This window comes from Trachemys scripta, chromosome 1 (assembly GCF_013100865.1).
Source record: "Trachemys scripta elegans isolate TJP31775 chromosome 1, CAS_Tse_1.0, whole genome shotgun sequence".
Lineage (NCBI taxonomy): Eukaryota > Metazoa > Chordata > Testudines > Emydidae > Trachemys > Trachemys scripta.
The window spans coordinates 280,019,639-280,042,612 of NC_048298.1; the positions used below are offsets into that span (position 1 = coordinate 280,019,639).

Sequence of the window (22,974 nt, forward strand, 5' to 3'; positions counted from 1 at the left end):
TGATTGTTTAATAATTTGTTCCAGTATCTCCCCAGGTATCAAAGTTAAGCTGACTGGTCTATAATTCCCCATGTCCTCTTTGTTCCATTTTTAAAGATAGGAACTATGTTTGCCCTTCGCTAGTCCTGTGGGATGTCACCTGTCCTCCAGGAGTTCTCAGAGATAATCACTAATGTTTCCAAGGTTGTTTGGAGGACATTGGTTGCAATCGTTTATTGCCACTGCTGTAACACAACAGCTACTGTAACAATATAACATCGAAACTCAGCTACTAGAACACAGTCTAAAACCCAGGCCCCCTAAATAATCCTTGTTGCCAACTCCTCAAGTTAATGTTGGTCCTCCCTAAACTGCAGTTGTCCCAAATACTCCAGCCCCACTGTTCCAACTCCCACTGCACCATCATATCTTCCCAATGCCAAACACTGCTCTCCCTAATTTATGGTAATCTGTACAACCAGATCCCTGGCATTCCTACTCTCCTCTTTCACTCTGAAGAGGCAGGACCAACCAGCGGAATGAACACTACTAGTGCCAGATTCGATGATGAGGGGAAGAGCAAAGGTTGGCTTCTTTACCTATCCCCTGGAGAAGAAATTCCCAAATATATATCTGTGCGCTTTTGTGTGTGTGTGTGTGTGTGTGTGTGTGTGTGTGAGAGAGAGAGAGAGAACCCTCTTGCCACAAACCTCCTTCTGGGAGTGGTGAGGGATTGGCTCCTAACTCCATCCATGCCACTTATTCCTCCTCCCACTGCTTGAGAAGAGGCCCAAGAGGAATCCCTTCTCCCTCCCAGCTTTCTGTCTATTTATATACCTGCTTGCATACCTTTGCAGGGGAAAATTAGTAACTTGCTTTTATCTGTAAGATGTGCCACACATGGAACTGCTTAAAACATGGCAGCTATGCCAGCTCCTGTGATAAATGATTCTTTTCAAAAATGTCTGTTGTTTGAGTAATTTTATGATCAAAAGTTATCATTCCTATTTATTTCTTGTAGTTCATTTTTTAAGAACATTATAAAACATAGTAACTGGGAAATGGGAGAGGAGCACCTTGATGCAAAGAGTTAAAAACTTTGGACAGGCCAGGAATATTTTAGGCATCTCCTCTTTTTGATTAAATTTAGCACACTATTATACATACTGTATATTTCAAGAACAGAATATATTTTAAAGAGCTCACAGTGGTTCAAACTCTGAAATATAACAGCAGAAGTAAAAGCATCAGGTTGTGTGTACATATGTATCTGTTATATTCTGTAGTTAATGTATGTATACTGTAGAAGGTACACTGGAAAATCACAAGTCACTTAAAATGTCACAGACTGGAGTATGTCTGAATTGTGCTGTCAGTGTGGAGAATGAATTCAAATAATAGGTGCCATTACTGTAGCATGAAACTATTAGTTAAAGTTCACAGTGCTTGGCTAGACCATTTAGACCTTTATTAGGGAAAAAATGAAATTTTGAATGTTTGAATGTTCTTATATTCTTCCTTAATTTGAGCAAAGGCTCAAAGTTTAACCAAAAGTATTTGGAAATAAGTTCCACTGCTGTACTTTTAGTCCAAGTTCCACTGAGCAGAGGACACAGCTGCTTGTGCATGGTGCTCACTAGTATCATGAGAATGTTAAGCTTGACTCAAGGTGGACTGACAAGTTGTTATTCCTCTCATTCTTACTTCTTTTTAATGATCTGCACCTGAGCTCCACTGTATTGTGTGACACTTATTAGCAATCTACAGCTCTGAGACAACTGTTGTTTATCCATATCTCACCTGTGATTACATTAACAAGAGATGATGTGCAGCAGTGTCTGGTGCCAGCTGAAGGTCAGGGGGAGAGCAAAGGATGTATCAGGCATTTGTCTGTCACTGTGGGTATTGCAGACTCAGTTTCACTGAAAGCAGCAGGCTGAGTGATCTCACACCATTAATATCAATGGGACATAAGTGCATGCTACCTGCATTAGTTCCTCGGTTCCAGGAATGGAAACATGGAGCTATTAGCGCATCTCATTCACATCCTAGATAAGAATGTTGAAATAGTTCCACATGGCAGATGAACAAAAGAAGTCATTAGGCTTATGCTTGTCCACATGTACTCAGCTGGCTGACAGAAAGTGCCCCTGCTATTTTAAATCAAGACTGAGAGACTCAAGGCTACTGATTTACTGAATTTCACTCAACTCTGAATCATTTTTTTTATTTTTCTCGTGAGGAGCTGCTTCAAAGCAACTAAATCTCATTGACTAAAACAGTTACTTTGATTGTCAGCCATGCACAGTCTAATAATATTATTGTGTGGAAGAGAATGATCATATTCTTTTTAATTAGAAATTCTCTGGGAGCCTATGATAGAATATAAGCTTTCAGATATAGTGCAATTTTAAATAAGCATCTCTCTCTCTCTCTCTCTCTCTCTATATATATATATATACACATACATACACTTGCATATATATCTGCATATTATAGATAGATAGATATGTCTGTGTGCATATTAAAGAAAGGAAATAGTTTTTTCTCACTCCTTATTGAAATTCACAGAGTGCTGTTCTGCAGGCATTGTGTGCTTGCATAAGTGGTAACTGACTTCTTCCTTTTGTTTCCTTTCTTTCCTGCATTGTATGCCTTGTTTTTTTCTAGCAACATTTTTTTCCTTTTGCAAATCATGCAGACGCTTGGGCCCCTGCTGGGCTGGCGCAGCCACCAGCAACTTCACAGCAAAACCCTCCAATCTCCTGTAAAGTGCATAAAATGACACCGTTTTGCAGACAGGAAGAGACTGAAAGGTGGTGAGCCCCTTCAACGCCTATTGACTCAATTGGGGAGTTCTGGGGGCTCAGCACTTGCAAGAAGTGCTCAGGATTGGGGGGGCGGGAGGGGGCAAATTTGCCTAAATTGTCTCTGAATGACAAACTAACTGTCCCCGGAGTGAAAACAGATCACTAGATCTCCCTGCTTCAATCTCAATTAAACAGACATTAAAGTGTGAGTGTATACCTCTCCTCTCCATCTCATTGGTATAAGGGCCTGATCCAAACCCCACTGTATGTCAACAGAAAGACACCCAGTGACTTCAGTGGCTTTTGGTTTTGGCCCTACTTTTTGGATGTTTCAGGCTTTTATAAACGATACAAATGAAGCATAATTTTAACCAGTTCTATCACAGAAAAATGCTACTTGTTTTTGTAACTTTCTCTGAGCTGTTTCCATTGAAGCTGGCTTTCTAGAGTATGACATTCTTTTTTTGGCTTGTTCCTCTTGAACCAAACATAAAATCATTATTTTGTTTTGGGGACTCATTGGTATTTAAAACCAACTCCCAACATCTCACAAGATGCAATTGTACTTGTAAGTACAATAATGGGCAACAAATAAGAAAAATTAGGAACACTATAGCCAGGTTGTAGTGAAACAACAAAAAAGGCTGCTGCATTCTTTTTAAACAAACAAAAAGCATAATTGGAAAAAATCATTTTTATGTTCTCTTACATTAGATGGGACCACTGAGTGAAACATTCACTGATGAATTACTCCCCTAATCTGCGGAGGAAAAACAGCTACTGGCAAATTAAAGAGACTTGGAACAGAGCCATGAGAACTAAATGGCTAAAAATGAAAACAGGCAAACATTTGAAGAGTATTCTACAGAACACAGATCTTCCAACACCTCCCCCTTTTCCATGGTTAATTCATTGTCATGGAAACTGAATTTATCAAAATGTTCTCGTTCACTCCTAGTGACCCAGTGAGTCGACTTACAGAGCTGGTGAAAGGTAACTCAGGCTGAAGCAATTTTTACAAATGATACGTAGCAGTTCATAAATTGGTGAATTTTGAATGGTGCCATTGTGCCTCCCAAACAGTTTTCCACAGTCTCAAAAGACTCTTTTAATCTGCAAACCAGAGGGTCTGAAACCCCTCACTAACAAGTTAGCAAGGAAAGTGTGTATAGATTTAGCTCCCCTTTTCTCCCCCTTAATTTGTTTTTCTTCTCACCCTGTTAGAATTTATGTTTTAAATCCTGTTATTTGTGTCTTTTATTTACTACATGCATTCTCCACAGCATTTTCCTTTGCTGATCTCTAGCCCAAGGATACAAAAATCCTTCAGCTCTTCATCACAATCATCTCTCCTTATCTCTTGTTAAAGGTAGGTGTTGACTATCAAGTGTGACACACAATGACTACTTTATGCTGTCACCTTAGCCAAATCTGAATTAACCGTGGAAGTCTGGGTGCCTTCATCCAGAAGGTGGGCTTGGGTGTGTTTTTTTTTCATCAAACAGAAATAATGTCATTTATTATTATTATTATTTTAAGGATTTTACAGCTTCCACGTAGCTGCCAAATTCAGTCAAGGTTGATTTTTACTTTATTTTATGTTAGCAATTAGTGACTTGTTGTCATGGAAACCACACTTCACACGATTCTGGAACTTAAACGGCTGAATGTGATCATGCAACAGCCCTTCCTTCTTTTAGCCTCAGTAGTTAGTCTTTCTTTGTGTCATCTTGATTACAGATTCACATAAAATATCTATAAACATGCAAAATAATAGCAGAAGGCTACATCAATTAAAATTGAGTATTCAATAATTTATTCTTTAATTAAAGCTCTTTCCTTTTCTTATTCCTGTAACCTTTCAAGTGTTAAAGCAGACATAAGAGTTAATCATTTGGTAAGAAATATCTTTTCTCATTAAGAGTTTGTGAGACAATAATGAAGAAAAATAAAAATTAGGATTTCAAATTATTTTTTGGCTTTTCATGTTTAATGTAAAGGGTGAAAATTAGGAGACTTTACTGATGAATCTTTTCTAGGTGAAATATTTGCAGTGAAGGTTATAATCTTTGTGTGTGTGTGTGTGTGTGTGTGTGTGTGTGTGTGTGCAGGGAGGAGGGTGAATGCTACTTATCCTTGCTTGCTGTCAGATGAGGTGAGTCAGGATATAAAAGTCAAAAGGAGGTGACACAGTATGTGAGAGTTGCGTGCATGTTTGCATATGTGGCATCCTGTAAATATGTTGGGATTAGGAATCAAAATTCACTGTGACTTCACATAAAATCTGCATTGTAAAACAGGAAAAACGTGGAAGGAGTGGTAGATTTTATTTGTTGACTTGTGAATGATCCCACAACCCGTTAGAAATACCACAGTGTAAAATATATTGTAAAGGCTTGTCTACATGGGAGATTTTTCCAAGTATACCCATATAATTATATGGGTATATTTAAACTGATATAATTATAGTGGTATAAACACTCCATGTGGACACTCTTATACTGGAATAAAAGTGTCCAGACGAGGAGTTATACTGTTATAACTCTATCTGTTTAAATTCACACCCTACTTTATACTGGTACAACTTTCCTGTGAAGACAAGCCCTTTTACATGTACATATGGGGGCTGTTTTCCTGTCTGTGAGCCTAATCCTGAAAGGTACTGAATAACTCCAAGTCAATGAGTATTCAGGGAATTTATACCTTTCAGGAGTCTCTCAGCACCTTACATGATTGTCTTTTTTATCAAGGAGGAAAAAGCAATGATAACATGGTCAATGCCCCCACATATTTCTTTTACTCATAGTGGAAAACTGATGTACCAAAAATGAATCTAATTACCAAACATGACATACTTCTTAGAGATTTTTTTTTTGTTACTATTGGTCCAATTGTCTCCTTTCCCCCATGCTTTTGTGAAATCAAAGCAGTCTTATTGAAATCAACCTGTTTAAAATCAATGTGATTGCATAGATGTACAGGTCAGAATTTGGCCCACTGTACTACATAGGGATGCACTTTGTTTTGTTGACACGTGTAAGACATGATGCCTCGTAGTAGTGACTCAGTGAATATCAATTTTTTAAAACCTCTTTTCCAACTATTACACCTGCTATCATTTCAGGTAACTGTCCCTTGATTCCAATTTCTTTGGAATAATTTTCAGAACAACATGCCGATGTGACAGCATTTTCTCATGACCTTTTGGAACAGTAGATTCTACAAGGGCAGGATGTAAATAAAGCCTTTACAAATATATTATAAATCATTATACTAGCTGTATAGTACCCACAATTTAATAGAATCTTTCTTGAACAATTCCAGTGCATTTTGGTTTATTACATGTATTTTAGAGGCTCGTATTATATTAACGCCTCTTATTCGTTGTGCTGTTCTAATTTAATTGTTTTTGTGAACTTATCAAATTTTATCTTTGAGTTCATTAAAAACCTGCTGGGTGAAGAAGATCAATTTACTAATTCAAGTTTAGAAAGGAGCAAAGCATTTGCCCTTGAATTTATATCATGGTTCTGTGCAGTAGCTTTGGAGGAAAATAAACCTTACAGTACAGCAGAGTGCTATTTTTCAATATACAAAATTCAGCAAACAAAAGTCCTTTGAAAATCAGATGGAAATGAAATTTGAAAAAAGAGGCTATTAAACCTGGTGATTTTCTTCAAAGTCAGTGGGGTTTTTTTTATTTAACTCTTGTAATCTGTTTAACATTTTTGTACTAGGAAAGACAATAGGATATGACAGGTTCTTTGACAGTTTGCTAACACAAATTAACCTCATTTATGGTAAGACTGGCTGTGTGTGAACATCTACTTTTGCTGTGCTATGTAAAACGTCTCTGAATTGCTATCTGTACTGGGAGGTTTGCTTCCTAAAGCTTAGATGTTTTGTAAAATCGTGTCACTTATGCTATGCTGTATCAAATGATTTACTTATATGAATGACCAGATAGTACCTTATGATAATGGGGAAAAATAAGAAAGAAGGAATACACCTTTTTCCAGGCTGGAGTTTTAATTTTCCACTGTTACTCTTTTACAACCCCATTGATTTCTATGGGATTGCACCAGTGTAACTAGAGAGAAGCATTTGGCCCCAGAGCAGTCTTTAATTAATAAAGAAACCAGTTAGTCCAACTTCAGTGGGAGAAATTTGACAAAACAAATTGTCTCACAAAGAAATAATAGCCCATTTAAGGAACATTGCTTTTGACCCAGGTTTATATTTGTTTCTTATATTTTTGTTCAGTTTGACAAATGAATAAATCACCGCCATCTAGAAAAAAGAAGAAGACTATAGGAGAGTACATGATACTAAAGTTATTCCTTAAGAGGTTGGTGTTAACCAGGATAACTATAAGGGACTTTTTTGTCTACATCTAAAGGTGACTATTCAGTTTTTTAAGAGGTGGTACATTGGCAGAAAGAACTGGTTGAAGACATTGAAAAAATGCATCAAATAAAATAAACATATGCCAGTGAATTTTCTGGGTTGGATATTTACAAATAGAAGGATCTTGGAGATTCTGTCTTCTCCCACCTCCTGAAAGAATGAGTTATGTTTTCCTTCGCACGTTAAGGGACACTACTGGGTACTGAGAGGATGTTGTGAAGGCTGAGAGGATGTTGAGAAGGCCAAGACTATAACAGGGTTCAAAAAAGAACTAGATAAATTCATGGAGGATAGATAGGTTCATCAATGGATATTAGCCAAAATGCGCAGGGATGGTGTCCCTAGCTTGTGTTTGCCAGAAGCTGGGAATGGGCAACAGGGGACGGATCACTTGATTATCTGTTCTGTTCATTCCCTCTGGAGCACCTGGCATTGGCCATTGTTAGAAGACAGGATACTGGGCTGGATGGACCTTTGTTCTAACCCAGTTTGGCGCTCTTATGTTCTTATTTTACTGAGATAAGCAACACATAAAAGATCAAAAGGTCAGGTAAAACATTTCACCCTAGACTGTGATAGTGCCAGATCCCATATATCAACCAAGTTTTGGCTTGGTCAGCTCTTGAAGGGGAGAGCATACTGGAAAACTGATGGTGCTACACGAAGTGGTGTTTAAGGTTTTAGTAGGGGGCACTTTCCATTTTGAATTTACTGCTGAAACAAAGCAGTGAATTTAATAGGATTTTCTTGGTGCTCAGCACTTTTCAAAATCAGGTCTGTTCTTTAGCATGGATTTTAGCACCTAGCTTTAAGCGCCTGTTTTTGAAAATCTTGGCCTTTAATGGCACTGAGTTTATGCTGATAAAGCCTTCAAGGTATAATCATATCGTCATATTTCTTGTACATGACACATATGTTACATATAAACTATTTCAGGGGTATTTTGAAGTGTCTAAAATATGTTTATGGTCTATTTCCTGTACAGTTAATGGTTAAGTTAGATGCACTGGTTTCCTTAGGTCCAACTGTGTGCAGGTCTCACATGGAGCCTTAAAAAGCTCTAAAAATAGCCTAAAAGAGTTTTTCTATACCCCAAAATGTCAAGACATTAACATCCAATATCTTCCCAATTCCCAAGCTTAGAAGGTGGGAAACTGATCCTTTCCAATGGTATAAAGCTCTCATTTCTAGACTTACAGGGATGCACGGAATTGACTTAAAAGTTATGAAAATTTTATATATAGAAAAGCTGTCCTGAATATTACTCATCCCACACTTCAGGTAGGTGTAATTTTGAGGAGGATTTCCTTATTTGGAGGGAGAAGGGACCTTTTTTCTAAATATGTTCATTTTTTAAATGCTCAGGGGTTTGAAGTAGTTCAGGGAGAGATGGAGTAGATAGAGGTCAGGTGACACAGTTAAAGGTGTATGGTAAATTAATTTATCACAGGGCTCTGCAATTTATCATATAGATATCTCCACATATGTGGAGCATGCGTATGCTTACGTAGCTCTATCTGAAAGTAAAGTTTGAACACTCAGTTTTGTACAAATTATGTACGAGCAGAGAAGGGCAATTTTAATTGCTGCTTATTAAAAAGGCAGTTCAATCAGGGGGAAAAATATAGATTTATATTATGCTGAATTCTTTTTTGACCTGGTGTTCATCAGTGGCGATTGTCTGATCTTGGCTTTTTTGATGGTGAGACTGAAATTGTAATTAATTGTAGGTTTGGGAATGAATAAAAATTCACTAGCTCAATTCACTGCAGTACAGCAGTTTAGTGAGTTGAATGATGGGTCACTATCTGAAAGTGTATGTCACAATCAAGCTACTTTTCTATTTAGGCCCTTCTGTAAAGTGGTCGAATGATGGCAGAGCAATTCATTTCCATTTGCTGGTTAACCATGGAAGAAAAGGGAAAAAAAAAATCTGTTTGTGTCTTAGGGACTTAACAGAATTCATGATGAGCAAGAAGGATATTCTTCTTACTTGCATTACCTTGTGTTAAGCCTATTTTGGAGTAGTGTGATGTGGATGGGAGACATCTCTCTGGAGCAGACATGCTAAACCTGTGAAAAAAATGCAGAAATTGCGCTTGTTTTTGGCTTAATTGGCTTGTGAGTTGCTTGTTGGCTAGTTTTTGGCTTGTAGCTTGTTGCTTGTTTGGCTTGTAGCTTGTTGCTTCTTTTTTTTTATCTGCTTCCAGCAAGCAGGGATAAGGGGGGCAAGCAGGACAAGCAGGGGGAGAGAGTCAGGGGTGCACAGCAGGACCACCACAGTCCCAGACTGCACGCCGGGGGATCTAGTCACATAGAGCTTTGGGGTTCTTAGGGATTGTCTTGTTTTGGCCTTGTTTTGAAATGGGATTAGCTTGATTTTTGGTTTATTGTGAAAGTTGGGGTGCTTATTTACTGTGTGAAAGTTGGCAACTGTGCTCCGGAGCAACATTTCATAATAAATAATCCTACCATATATAAAAATATTCAGTTATCTATTTATTTGGGCAGAAAATTACTTACACATTTCTGACCTGATTTAGAAGAACAACGTTGCTTGGTACTGGACATGTCATAAAAAAATTACAATAGTAGATGTGGAATTTTTTTAGCTTGAAATCCAAGATTTTCAAAGGTGGCAAGTGATTTAACACCTTATTTTGTGGATGCCTTGAGACACCTTAAAGGGGTCTGAATTTTAGAACAGTGGTGCTCAGTGCACTCTGAAAATCATGCCCTTTTAAGATGCCTCAAATTGGGCACCCAGGAATTGAGACAATCAAAATTGCTAGTTGTTTGAAAATCCTGGCCGAAAATATTAAGATTTTTACTGATCAGATAGCATTATGTTTGAAATCACCTTAAGTCAAATATGCTGCGTGCTCACTGGAGCTTGGTGAAAAGTGACAAAACTGGTATGTAGATTTCACCGGTTAATATTTTGTCATTTATTTCCAGGCCATGTTGTGACCCTGATATATTGTTTCTTATTATATTTATTCAAAATGGGCATTTTTTGCCTTGAAAGCACAGAAGATATTAAAATATATCCCATGCTTTTTTAGTAGATTGATTTTCATATAAAAGAAATTATGAATTATTGTTTGACATTTTGTCTTTTTTTTGTTTTAAATTTAAAACTAGGACAATTTGGGGGGTATGTCTACACTGCAGATGGAACTGTGCTTTCCAGCCTGGGTAGACAGACCCATGTTATTTCTGCTCGAGAGCTAAAAATAGCAGTGTAGCAGGGAGTAGCATGGGTGGCAACTCAGGCTAGCTGAACTGAACTGGGGTGAGGTCCTTTAGTAGTGGGTGGGCAGAGCCCACCTCCCGGATCCCAACAGACTAGCTGAACTGAGTGCAAACCTTCCCAGATGCTCTGGGTATGTACTTGTGTGGCTAGCCTGAATCGCTGCTTGTGCTACCTCCGACTACACTGCTCTTTTTAGTGTTCTAGCTTGAGCATAATTAGCATATCTGTCTACCCTTGCTGGTGGTCCCAGCTGCAGTGTAGATGAACCCTTTGAGAGAAAAATGCAAAGTTCATGTTTTGTGTGTAAAACCTAAACACATTTGAAGAACTGAAATGAGTCACAAAGCCCTTGATTTCTGGGATTGTGGAAGTTTGTTTTACATTTTTGTGGGCAGCTCTCTCACAGGGATACTATAATGGAACAATAGGTAATAATATGAGAGTTTTTATCCTGGTACTGAATATTTATTAGCTTATTAAAAAGGATTACAAAACGTTACAGATAAGTGTCATAGTTTGAGGATACTAGCCATATTACCACAGGTAGCCATAGACTTGATAGGGCCTCTTGGCAACTCAGGCAGTCTTGTGTAACTGTGCAGCATAAGTGGGAAGGAGATGATTGCAGCACCTCAGTGACTGATGGGAGAGCTCGCCATTAGGAGTGGCGTGGGGAGGGTTTCAGCAGCTGGTAGAAGGGTTGGATAGGGTACCAATCCCTGCAGAAGCATGAAGGGTTGGTTCCTCTCAAGATGGGGAGTCACAACTGGGAAGTCAGCAGAATTGTTCTATTTCCCTTTTGTACTTGTTCCCCTTTTCTTTGTTTTCCCATTTGCTGCTTCCTAATTGTGAAGCTGAGAGCGCGACTCTCTCCTGACGTTAGTGCTACTCCTCCGTGTGTCCAGTAGAATGTTTCATATCAGTTTTCCCTCCAACTTCCCCATCTGTGATGTGCTCAGGGTCTTGGAGGCTGAACCCTGTACTCATTCCCGAATGGGCACGGCAGTGTGTTGCAGCTTCTCTTTTGCTATAAATAATACGTCTTTAACAGGTGTTGACCTTCATCCATGCTGAACTTACCCCCAGAAATAGCTGTATGCAGTGATTCTGAGATAATCTGAAGGTAGGGAGTTCATTGATAATAATGATCAAGCTTACATTTCTAATATATAGCACTATTCATCATGAAGAATCCCCATTGTTCTTTTTCTAACCATCTCAGCAGCCCGGACAGGGTTGCAGCAGTACTGATGTGTGCGTGTATGTAATTGGGGCCTGGCAGCCCCTTACTGATATTTCCTGTCCCTGGAAGGTGTAGTGTATGCAGGATTGATCAAATGGACTCTTGGAAGGGTGCAGCTGCTCCAGGCTGCTCATTTAGGGTGGCCAACCAAACACAAAATAAAGGCAAATAAAATAAAACAGAGCACCCAATGGTAGCTAGAGGCAAAGAAAACTGTTGGTCCAGTCTTTTGTTATAGCTGTGCTTCAAGCATCAGTGCATGTAAGAAGTTCTGAACTGGCCCTAGGATGAAGTGGTGTAATTTGAGGCATGTAAAGCACAGATGCTGGCTTTTATTAAATATCTGCAGGACTTAGCAGGTCCACCAGCTCCTGGGGAGAGCGTGGCGACCCTTCCCAAGATCAGGGCCGGCTCCAGGCACCAGCTTCTCAAGCAGGTGCTTGGGGCGGCCGCTCCGGAGAGGGGCGGCACGGCCAGGTATTCAGCGGCAATTCGGCGGACGGTCCCTCACTCCGCCTGGGAGTGAAGGACCTCCCGCCGAATTGCCGCCGCAGATCGCGATCGCGGCTTTTTGTTTTGTTTTGTTTTGGCTGCTTGGGGCGGCCAAAACCCTGGAGCCGGCCCTGCCCAAGATAGGTTTCATGTTCCAACTGTCCTTCAGACCTAGCTGTCTAATAGGACCATGTGTTGTACACATGTGGCAGAGTGAGGCTCACTGCAATGCGCGGGTAGCTCTGTGCACATGTGCCATATTTAAACAAACATCTGATCATGGAGACACAAATACTAAATGATATCTATAAATGGATCATTTCGCGTAACAGGGCTATAGCTCACAGCGACAGTTTAGGCATATGTTCCTTCTGTACTATTTTAATTATAAGAGTTCTTGGCAGTGGTAATGATAAAAACTTTTGGCCATATTCTCAGGCCTACTCTGGGCCCTGCAGTCTCTGGTGTAGCGGCATGTTTGGTCTGGGGTCATGGTAGCCAGAGCACAGGCCACTCTTATCTCCTGTTGGTGAGAGCCATTATCAGTTGGATGAATTGAGAACGTCCCCTTAGATTGTTCTACATTCCATCAAGGCTACTGCAACAGGTTAGAAATTCAGGAGCTGCACTGTTTTTCTCCTGTCCCACTCCTGGGCAGCACCCAGTGGAAACTAAGCAGAGTAGGGCAGACCCATTTAACAGTAACAGGGCTAGTCTATTTTTTTTCTCCCGCAGACTGTTTGGATATTTCTGTTTAGGTTGCTGTTTAAGATGTAACATGTCAATATTTACTGTTTTAAAATAGCTACAAAAATAAACACAAAATGCGACATTAAAAACCATAGACTTGGTTCTTCTCTTTCACAAGATTTTCATCAGGATCACTCCAACTTCCAGAGAGATACTGCTGATTTACACTGGTGTAAGTGAGAAGAAATCAGGCCCATCTGAAGGACCTGACTTAGAGACAAATGCAGAGGATTTCAGAGATGCTATCCTCAGTTCCCCGCTGTGCCTATGTACTACACTTAAAACAGAATAGCATGGGATATAATGTTAAACTGTTTGGATACCACTGCAATATAAGATCAGCTAAGGACACTGTCTAAGTAACTTTGAATTTCCCTGCTTTCATTGGTTTGTGAGTCTGTATGTGAGATTTGAACAAACTCTGTATGTGCTAGTAAATAATGAAATCACTAGATTAAGATGACAGTTCTTTTACCTCCACCTTGTACTGCACTGTTACTATCAGCACAGTCTTTATTGAACAATAAATGATAGGTTAGCCTGGAATAGCTGCAACAAATTTTATTTAATTTTATTAGTAATATAATAATTTTATTTCCCAATGCAGTATGTTTCTCACACATTTTATATTCTGTGCTTTGTTTTATTTAGCCATTTCCCCTTCCTAATTAAAGCTCCATTAATTCACTTCACTACAGCAATAATCAGTGGCTGGGGAGGAGGAGGGAAGGAGAGAGAGAGAGCTGTTGAAGTAAATGAAGCATTACCCATGACTGCTGCACACACCAGCGTCTGTTCTTGTACTAGCACCGTATATCTGCTTCTGAGCATTACAAAGATAACTCATTTCCTGGTGCTTTCTATGCTCAAGGGCAACAGTTACCTTCACCACAGAGAGAATAAGTACTGGCTGGTGTAATTTTGGAAATATGTAGCAATTACTTGCTGCAGAAACTCAGATCCCAGCTCTCCTTAATGAAGAATGACAAAGACCTGGGTTCAAAGAGGGTGGCCCAGAGCTGCAAAGGTTCACTATTCTGTACCATTAGTTTGCAGAGCCCCCACATGGATTAACTATCATTTCCTTTTTTCCTCCCTTCTTTCCAACTTGTTTTCATGATCTGGTCAGCTTCTTAGTGTCTCATCTGTTCCTCTCTTCTTTTCCTTTGCATGGTGTGCTTACTAATGATCAGATTAGGCTCATTTGATTATTCTCTCTTTATATTACCTCCATTTTTGACTTACTGTATCTTAAAATTTAAGAATATTTATGCTTTCTTGACATGACCTCCTCACTTACTGTATTTAATCAAATCAAATGTTTCCTTATTTTCATTCTTCTTTTAACCATACAGTCTTTGTAGTTTTCCATCCTCAGGTGATACTTCCTTGGTTTCTTTTATTGTTCTATATATATGTATGCATCCAGGCAGAAATATGCTTAAAGTGCTGGCTTAAAATAACAAAAATCAAGAAGTTCAGAATTAAAGCTCATTTCAGTGTGATATGCCTAAGAATACATCACAGCTGTATATAGCTATACTCTGCTGTATCAAACAATATGTGTTTGATTCCTTCATGTATAGCAATAATTACCATCTCTTCTCTGGTCATTCTTCATTTATGATCATATCATCTGAAATGGACACAATCAGATAGGTAGAGCTGGAACACATTGCTTAATACTTGAATTCCAGGTTTTATTCAGTTTAAAACACTCTTGGCAATTTTTAAAATGGGGGTGAAGGGTTAGCTTGTTTGTTTGCTTATTTATTTGTTTTGTTTCATTTTTACAATTACTTTGTGAAGATACTTTTGGGTGAAAATAAACAAATATATCTCAAGAGAGGGTCTGAGAGATATCTGAAGAGCTGACCTCCCTGCTTTGAATTGGAAGTTGTTTGGAGCAATAGTTGTCCTTTCTGAATTTTACCTGCTGAGCGTTGGTTTTGGAACAATAGATTTTTCAAAAGCACCTAAGTGATTTAGGAGCACAAGTCCCATTTATTTTGCATGGCACCTAGGCACCTAAACCCCATTTGTGGATATAGCGCTAGGTGACTTAGGAGCCCAACTGCCACTTTAGGCACCCAAGTCAAATTTAGATTCTCAAACCCGCCCACTTAGTTGCCACCCAACTCCGTAGGTGCCTACAGTCCCGAGGCATCTAGGGCTCTGTCAACAAAGTCTGGTAAGTGACTACAAATCTGCCAGTGAACATGTGAACTGATGCCTAAGTCTCAATCTCCTGCACCTATCTCATGCATAAGACTCAGAGGGATCCTCAAACTAATCTTTCCCCTGTGCAATCTGGTGAGCATTTTCAGAGGCTAACTGATCAGTTCCCACACAAAACACACCTGCTGAAAGAGTTGGTAGTGGTGCCCCCATAATCTTTAGCCCAGAGCTCTCACCCTGGATAAGGGAGACCTGGGTTCAAACCCCCACTTGGCCTAATATAGAGCAGGGATTTGAACCTCTGTTGCCCATTTTTTAGGATAGTGCTGCAACTACTTGGCTAGGAAGCGCTCCTATTGGAACCGTTCCACTTTGTATAAATAATCATTGGAGCAGGGACTTGAATTTGGGTTCCTGAGTGCTCTAATCACTTGGCTATAGAGTAATTCTCACTCTGTCTCAAAGAGTATTTAATTATCTATACAAAGTGGAATAACTTCAAAAGGAGAGCCATCTATCCCAGGGTATGCCATAGGCTACTGGTTAGGGCACTGTTCAAGCTTTGAGGTAGGCTAGGGTAGGGCTGGTCAACTCCCTATAACATGCTGCAAATTATATAGTTGAACATTATTTCTCCAGATAATTGTCTGTCACCATATTACTTCACTGGGCTTTGAAGGAACTCAGCACCTTGCAGGAGCTGCTGACACCTTCCAGGACTGGACCTTAAATCTATACAACTGGCCAGAATAACTAAAAAATCTTATACTCCTATTGCTTGGCTAAAGTTGATTATAAAAAAGAAAAATAAAGTGTATACTGTTGGGAAACTGCTGATATCCACATGTGATGGGGAAAAAAAGTCAGAGAGAGAGAAAACAAGGTTGATCATTAACAAATACTGTTCACGGGGCTCTTGTTAGCAATGAGCTAGTTGCTTTTGCAAAGCCAGTCAAAGGAGGTTAAACCCTGGGGTAATACACTAATATTCTCAGTGGTGGTAGCTTTTGCTTTAATTTTGAGCACTTCATATCTCTTTATTCTCTAACCTTAATTGTGTTAGACTATAATAACCTTCCAAAATCATTTATAAAAATTGGGTTGATTTTGAATGCTGTTAAATAATACTAATTTGTTGCTCTCTCTTTCACTCATGCTCTGCCAGTGTTTTAATGTTTGTAGAGCAAATAAGGAATTTCTAAACAGTCCCAGAGGGGCATTGTACTAATTCATTGTGTGAGAAAAGCCTAATAATTTGAGCATGCCTTAAGCACTACTCGTTTATGATAAGGTCTTTATAAAAGTGCAATGGCTCTTTAACTGATGGCTCAGTTAAAATATTATGAATATAATTGGCTAGGAAAGGAAAATTCTCTTCTCCCATGGATTGTATATAAGTGAATGAATCTTCCTATTCTCCCCACAAATGCACTTCAAAGTGTAAGTGGGATTCCTTTACAAAGATCTTATTGTTTAGGGTCACTATGTTTTAAGGTGTGAATACTGTTGGCAATAAGAGCTTTTCCTCTTTAAAAAAAGTCCTCTCCTGAGAGGATGTATTACTTTAAAAAGAGAGAGAAAAAGAAATGCTGTGGGATGAGCAAATCTCATCTTCGCATGTCTATTGCAAATCCACACAAATTCATATACTGGGTGTTACTAATATAAAAAGGATATTTTACTAAATAACTCTTTCTATGGTGCTAAGGACCAGCAACATGAAGACAAGTGGCATCATTTCCACTTCACAAATAACTAACTATACAATCAAGATAAGAGTGATTTATGAACCTCTTGCTAGATTCTGTGACTAGTCACACAAGTGCACTGCTTTTAGAATTCAGTGAAAAGCAGGGGCATTGTCAGCTATTGCTATTATTAACATATGACATTAATGTATCACTGTATGGGAAGGTACATAGTTTAATATTCAATGGAGAACTCTAATTGTAGAAGACTGTTTGGAACATGCACATCCACTATTCACAGGTGCAAGATGTGGATTTGTATTGATTTCTTTTGATGATGCATAAAAGAGCAATTAAAACATCTTATTGTTGATCACTTCTTACACCTGTGTGAAGTAACCTGGTCAAAGCTGCAAAGAGAAGACTGTAACAGGAGATGCAGATATAGCAGTCTGTTATGCTATATCATTTTAGGTTTTCCACCACTGAAAGCCTAATGGAACAGCATTACTTTGTATTCCTGTGAATAAGGACTTACACACATTCTGCATGATAATGTGCTCTTTGGGCTAAAATGTGCGCTTCTGGGCTAAACTAACATTTTTTTCCACAGGCAGACATAGCTGCAATTTCAGTGTGCACTGTTTTTAAAAGCTTCTCTTATGATAGCATTTCTTCAGGAATCAGGGGCACGTGTGTAGAAAGAGACTAAATATGGTAGTGCGTTTTTCTTTCACCTCCAGTCACCTCTGTTTATTATATTTCAGCTTTGTTGACCTTCAGTGGGACTTGTGGACCCAAGCCTGTTAGATGCTTTTAAAAATGTCACCCTGAAGGTACTTTAACAAATATGATAGGGAAACTTAAAAGAAATCATAGCCATCTTCAACAATGTTTAGAGTCACTTAACTAGTCACATAGTTTGAATTGTCTACATATGATGCCGTTTTCCTCATATGATATTGACTAACACTACTCTTAAAAGAATGGTTATTTTGAGTCTTCTGTATGGTTTTGGACTTAGATATTGTGTTTGTAAGATTTCCATTGGCTCCTATAAATGTAAGTTGTCATTATTTCCCTGACTTCTCTGGCATCGTACCTTTGATCTTCAATTTGCATAGTGTGTGGTAGCTGACCTACTATGATGAGGTAACAGCTATAGTTGGCTTCCTGCTATTTTCAAGTACAGCTATCAGTCTGGACAACGGTTTTCTTAGCCATAGTAATAGCTTCGTTTCTTCTGTTGTTGTTCGAGTTTTATCTGTAAGTCCAGGCTACAAAGCTTAGGTCTGAGTTGCTGGGCTTGTTTTTGACTGATGTCCCATTAGTACTTGTGATAGTAATGTTAAGTCTATATTGGCAAATTCCAAAGATTCAGTTAGATTAAGCAGAGTTCTTTATTATAATATTAAAATAATACTTAACTTTTATATAATGCCTTTCATCCATAGCTGTAAAAGTGCTTTACAAAAGAAGACTAGTACCACTATTCCCATTTTACAGATACAGAAACTGAGGCACAGAAAAATAAAGTGACTTGTTGACAATCACATGGCCAGTTGGTAACATAGCAAGTCCAGCACTCTATACACGACATCATACTGTTTAAATGTCTTTCGCTGTTTAAATGATATTCGCTGAACTCTCAGCTATCTCATCTTTTGGTGAAGCTGAAGTGATTTTTCTCAAGCTCTGCTATGTTTTAGGAAATACTTGAAATCCCACACTTAAGTACTGCAGTTCACTGTCAGTGACATATTTTATGTCACCCATCATATTGTAGATTGATATGGCTAATCTCAGTACTACTGCTTCTCTTGGTCATTTTGGAAATCTCAATGAATGCAGAATAGTAATCAATTAAAAGTAAATAGGTTTCTCTGACAGTTTGAAAGGGTCCCTATGAAGATAACAGGGAAATGGAACAAGGTAATAAATAATTTATAACTGGAGAAAATTAATCAAGAACCCCCAATTCCCACTGTCCCCACACACAGGTGCTCAATTACACTACTTCTTAGAAGAGGCAAGAGACCAATAACTAGGTGTCTGTGACATAAATGAATTTTATTATTAGGGAAGAAGGTATTCAAACATATAAATACAGTAAAGTAACCGATTCAAATTACACTATGATATGTTTATTGTGTAGAGTGCTTTTTATTAAGCTATATCCCAAAACTCTTTACAAAATTAAATAATATATTTAACTGTATAGTATAAATGACAGGTGGCAGCAATAGTGTAGAGACTTTTTATGGTGAATGGATGAGATCATAAAACTATTCAGAGGAGGGAAGGAGGAAGACATTAGGAGGCATAAATGGGGGAGAAAAGATTATATTTCAAGTAAAATGTAAAGAGAGATGGAGAGCTGATGAGCTTGATCCCACATCATTAAAAGTGATGGAAGTTATTCCATTGGCTTCAATGGGAACAGGATCAAGTACTAAGAGAGTAACAAGGAGGCATAGGGAGTGAAAGAGGAAGGCTTTTGTCAACAGAGGTGAAACTGTATGAAGCGATAAGGAAATTGCAGAGATAGGTGAAAGGAGGGACCAGGAAGGAAAGTAAAGAGGGACGTGAAGTCCCTAGAGAGATTTAATAATATGTAGCATGATCCATCACACTTCATTCCATTTTGACACCAGCATAGCTCCACTGAAATTGGCTAACTGAAATCAGTGGAGCTACATCAGCATAAAAGTAGAGGAGTGTTGCTTTGGTGACTCAAGACCACGGAACAGCATTTTGAAATGTTTTCTGAGACGAATGCAGAGCTAGTGGAGTTGTTTGAGAAGGGGGAAGATGTTGTCACGTTTCTGGGTGGGTGGGTGGGTGAAAGACAGAAAGCAGAGGTGAACAAATGCTGGTGTCTAGAAGTCTAGGATTTGGGGAGGCCATAAATAAGTGAATTGCAATAGATCAGGTGAGCTGAGACGAAGGCATGGATATAGATTCTTTACATTAATGAGAACAAACTTCTCTATTCTGTTGCTAATTTTGCCATCCTTCTATATACAGGTGTGTGGTGAGCTTACTTAGAACTTTAGTTGTGGCACTTGACACCGATGGGGTTGAAACGCCTTGTGCTAATTCAATGCGATGGTCATGTGGCTCTTCCAGTGCGAGAACCTAGGGTTGCTGCTGCCATATTTTATTGGGCCATCTATTTGGGCGATTTGTATTTGGATTTTTTTTAATTAGCTGAGATGCCAGGAAACTTTGGCAGCAGTACCCTAGTATAAACAACTACATTAATAGCATTACATTCAAAAATCCCTTCCGAGCTTTCTCATGGCCTCCTGTTGGGTATTTCACGACCCTTCCCCAGCTCTGTTATGTGGGGGACTCTTCTGAATCCACATGTGACCCAGTGACCTATCATGGCTGCTATCTTTCCATTCATCACAATACAGAATACATTCCTATCCTTTTCTTACATTACTCAGCACCTAGATGGTGGCTGGCAGCTTATTAATGACTATCCCATTTTTTAACCTTGGGAAAATGTTACCCACTTAGTGCCTTCATCTCTTTCCTAACTGACCAGGATGATCTCAGATTGAGGGATAAAACTCTGTACTCTCTCTCTCTGCCACCTCATTAAACTACCATTTTCAATTTATTCAAAACGGTGTGTCTGTTTTTCTTATTGAAACCCTGATAGTTTAGTTGTACTGATCAACATATTCTGTGTTGTATAGACACCATATTCAATTCATGAATCTCACTGGTGGATTTTGTTGAGCTGTTTATAGCCCTGCTAATGGGTATCATGGTCCTTAGTTGATTGTGAAGATAAAGGGCCTGATTTTTCATTGCCTTGCACCTTGTATAGTCATTTACACTGAGGAAAAATGAGTGTACGTTGTTACCAAATCAGATTGGTTTAGAACAGCATTTCTCAAACGGGGGTCGCGGACCCCTAGGGGTCCGTTAGGGAACTCCAGGGGGTCCGCAAGCCCAGATGATCAACTCCTCCCTCTCCCTTCCTCAAATCCTCCTCCTCCCTCCCAGTGCCTCCTGCATACCAGGGAACAGCTGTTCAGCATTGTGCAGGAGGCGCTGAGAGGGAGGGAGAGGAGCGGGGATGGGGTGTGCTTGGGGAGGGGGCGGATAGAGGCAGGGAAGAGGAGGGGCGGGGTGGGAATAGGTGGGGGAGGGGGGGGGGCCTGGGGGGAGGGGGTGGAATGGGGACAGAGCCTGGGGCTGAATAGTGGGTTTGGGTGTCTGTGAACATTTTTACATCAAAATGGGGGTCCTCAGGTGGTTAAAGTTTGAGAATCACTGGTTTAGAATGATGTCATTCTGATTCAGTAGCATTTTACAGCCGTTTTGCACTTTCTTTGCACAGGAGTAAATGACTGCACAAAGTACAAGTCAGTAGAAAATCAGACCCTGTATCTTAACGGCTTTGATATCCTAAGATGGAGGCTAGGTGGTTATCAAAGGTATATCACTCCAGTTTTCACTAGCTTTGTAATCAAGGATGGCCCAGTGGCTAGGATACTAGAAGAAGAGTTGGGAGACCTAGGTTGAAGTTCTTACTCCACCACAAAACTTTCTCTGTTATGACCTTGAGCAAGCTTCTCTATGCCTCCCATCTACATCTGTAAAGTGAGAGTAATAATCCTTCACTCTCACTTTACAGATGTAAAGTAGTGTTAGGTTAACTATCTTAGAGATGGTGAAGTACTTTGAGATCTACAGATATAAAAGTCAGGTATTATTTGAACAGGGAGTCAGCTTTTTGTTTCTTTTATTTATAGATAATGTTGGAACTTAACCAATCAATTGTCTGAGCCTTCATTTCTTCCTCAGCATTTATTTGTGTGTCTGTGTATGTGTGTGTGTGTGTGTGTGTGTGTGTGTAACATTTATGAAAACACACATGGTGGCCCTTTCTGCATAAGTCATGCACCAAATCCTGCAGAAGATGCATCTACTTATACTGCATCTAGTTCAATTAACTCTTATTTTTAAACATGTGGATTGGTGGCCAGTGTTTTAACTAGGTTTATGGTATATCCAGCTTTTCAGTGCCAAGAGATGTGAAACTTTGAAATAATTTTGCAAAATTGTGCATCATCCCCATAAGTCTCCGTACATTGGCTTTGTGTTGCAGAGAGGTGTTTTAACAATCTGGATTATTCATTTGAGCAATTAAATATTTTTGCTCATTTCATTGTATGACTAATATAAAAAGCTTCTTTTAATTTTACCTTTTTAGGATTAATTTTTTAGTGCCCAATTGCATGTGCAATTTCCTATCTATATTTGCACACATAGTATGATTTCCTGTGCAATTCCCATGATTGCACATACAAACAGGTTTTAGATGCAGCCGACAAAATGGTATTCACCCACGAAAGCTTATGCTCCAGTACATCTGTTAGTCTATAAGGTGCCACAGGACTCTTTGTTGCTTTTTACAGATCCAGACTAACACGACTACCCCTCTGAAAGAGACCGAAGTGTTTCAACACCTTGAAAATCACTGGAATCCACAAAGGCACCTACAGTCTATATGCATTACATGGGGGGAGATAGGCACCTAAGAATAGTGTGCAATGCCCAGAAAAATAGGTGCTTATGGAACTTTTACAGCAAAAATACAGGCACAGGGTCAATTCAGGTTAGGTACAGCTGAGCAAGGATTTTGTGGATCACACTAGTGCAGGGGTTGGTAACGTTTGGCACGCGGTTCGCCAGGATAAGCACCCTAGCGGGCTGGGCCACTTTATTTACCTGCTGACGTGGCAGGTCCGGCCGATCGCGGCCCCCACTGGCTGTGGTTCGCCGTCCTGGGCCAATGGGGGCGGTGAGAAGCGGCGTGGGCTGAGGGATGTGCTGGCGATGGCTTCCCGCTGCCCCCATTGGCCCGGGGCGGCGAACCGTGGCCAGTGGGGGCCGCGATTGGCCAAACCTGCCGCGTCAGCAGGTAAATAAACTGGCCCAGCCTGCTAGGGTGCTTACTCTGGCGAGCCGCGTGCCGAACGTTGCCGACCCCTGCACTAGTTCCTGAAACTAGCTCTTAGGTATCTAAACCTAAGTCCCTTTGTGGATTTGGCCCTAAACCTCAGATTTTAAATATATTTAGATGTTGCTGTGCTCTGCATCACAATGCCTAATATATTTAGGATCCTAAATCTTATTTTCAAAAGG

At 39.5% G+C, this 22,974-nt stretch overlaps 1 long non-coding RNA gene across 1 annotated transcript in view; it reads left to right on the plus strand.

Moving 5' to 3' along the window:
- Positions 1-3,735: 3,735 nt before the first annotated feature.
- LOC117870910 overlaps positions 3,736-22,974 on the plus strand; it is a 62,946-nt gene continuing 43,707 nt past the window's right edge. Inside the window, exons 1-2 of the long non-coding RNA XR_004644067.1 lie at positions 3,736-3,782; positions 4,073-4,158. This is a non-coding gene — a long non-coding RNA (uncharacterized LOC117870910). The remainder of the gene's footprint in view (positions 3,783-4,072; positions 4,159-22,974) is intronic.